The sequence below is a fragment of the Anas platyrhynchos genome, chromosome 3, assembly GCF_047663525.1.
Source record: "Anas platyrhynchos isolate ZD024472 breed Pekin duck chromosome 3, IASCAAS_PekinDuck_T2T, whole genome shotgun sequence".
Lineage (NCBI taxonomy): Eukaryota > Metazoa > Chordata > Aves > Anseriformes > Anatidae > Anas > Anas platyrhynchos.
In genome coordinates, this window is record NC_092589.1 from 68349954 (window position 1) to 68351826 (window position 1873).

General features: G+C 38.3%; 1 long non-coding RNA gene across 1 annotated transcript; it reads right to left on the reverse strand.

Moving 5' to 3' along the window:
* Positions 1–299: 299 nt before the first annotated feature.
* On the reverse strand, positions 300–1219 carry LOC106016359 (uncharacterized). Its single transcript, XR_002401019.3, has 2 exons — positions 1082–1219; positions 300–567 (listed from the first exon to the last, which is right to left on the reverse strand). It is a non-coding gene; the product is annotated as an uncharacterized lncRNA (long non-coding RNA).
* Positions 1220–1873: the final 654 nt, after the last annotated feature.

Genomic DNA, 1873 nt, shown 5'->3' on the forward strand with positions numbered 1-1873 from the left:
TGGTTGTAATCTTACTTCTGGCACTCCCAGAGTTTTCAACGATTAGCCTTTCAACATTAATTCTTTCTTTTCTGCAGCCATGTTGTGTGGGAGAAATAATAGTAGAAAAATAACTGCTATAAAATATTGAAATTGAGAAAGATTTTAATGTCATTCTGCACACACAGGTGCAAGATTCCAGATTCCAAAAGGATACATCCTAAGAAGAAATTTCACAAAATAGGTGCATTCTCTGAATGTGATTCTGTGCCATTCTCCCTCTTGGAAATGGTATCAATCTTTCAGATTAACTGCTACTCATTCAGCCGTATCCTCAAAAGGATTGTGGTTCTCTTCATAAATGATTCAGGCAGCAACAGTATATGAAGTTAAATCCTTGATGAGGAAGGAGCAGCTACTTGATCATTTAGATTAAATGGATGCCTCTTGCTCTCTTACTCAGCAGTGCTCGTGGTCTCCATACAGGGGACTGGAAGACAAGTCTCAAGTGAGTGTTGCAGCTCACCTGCTCGTTTTGACCACAATAGGCTGAGAACCACCAAATTTTAACAAGGAGACTGGTTTGACCTAGAGGGGGAAAAATCAGCAGTTGGTGATGAAAGTAAAGCGTATGTGTGACTAGATAATTTTTGCCCATCTACCTTTAAAACTTGAGACTAAGACTGCAAAGTGAAACTGTTTATATCTCCTTTGGTCCCAGATCCACATTGCACACATGAGAAAGAGAAACTGAGATATGTTACACAGAAAAGCAATAAGAAAATAGAGAAGTGACAAGGAAAAAAAAGCAAGGTGAAGACTGAAACAGCAGGGGACTATAACCCAAGATCACTTGCTGCTGGGCTCTGAAGGAGAACAGAATGATCTGCTGACAGGAGAAAGAAAAACTAAAATTTACACCAGAACCAGGAAAGGTAGTGACTACAGGCTTCATTGTAAGAATTGACAGGTCTGTCACCCAAAGTGTTGCAGCCAAAGATGTATGATATCTGCCATGAGCAAAAGGTATGAGATATGTGCTTGAGGCAAGAACAAAGACTGATAGGAAGTGGAGGTGAGGAAGGCACAGAAAAAAACTAACCTAGTTGCCCTTCACATTGGAACAAATGATCCTGCCAGATTCATGTTGAAACAAAAGCAAGAATAGCTACTCCCACTAGAAATGAGACCCAAAGCAAGATGATCTGTATGGTAACCTTCCATGTCCTTGACAGGGAGAGTGCTTGGGATCAACAAGAAAGAGAGGATTAACAGGTGAATTAATGTAATGTTATTTGCAACTGAGAACATTTTCAGGTGTGCAGTCCTTGGGGGGTATTAATGAAAAACTGGCTCTTGACACAGTGATTTCAACCACAGTATCTGACTAACATCAATACCAGGATAAAGTTTCACGTAATGTAAAGTAAATAAAGTGGGGACAAGAACTTTTAAGAGAGAGTTGTGAAATTCATGCCATCTGTCAATACACAAAAAGAGGAAAGTGTAACAGATACAGAAATACTATGTATTAGTTAAAGCCCATGAGCAGAAGGAGGGGAAAAACAAGAGAAGAGAAAAATACACATGTTGAAGGAAGTGGCAGAGTCATTAAGGCAAAATAGTATGATATAATTATAAAAGAAAGGTATAAAGTCAGGAGGAAATGTAAATGCCTTTAGTCTACACATAAAACCAAATGGAGGCATTAGAATCTGGTAAAAAACATGCAAGCAAATACCGTAAGACTCACAAAAACACAAGTATTAGTCATAACTTACATTAATATATTAAGTGCTTCTGTTATCACAGAAGAGCAGAAGTAAAAGCAAAGATAGACATAGATGATGCAAATGTGTTGCAGCAGTTAGTAGAGTAAGAAGAAGAGTTAATC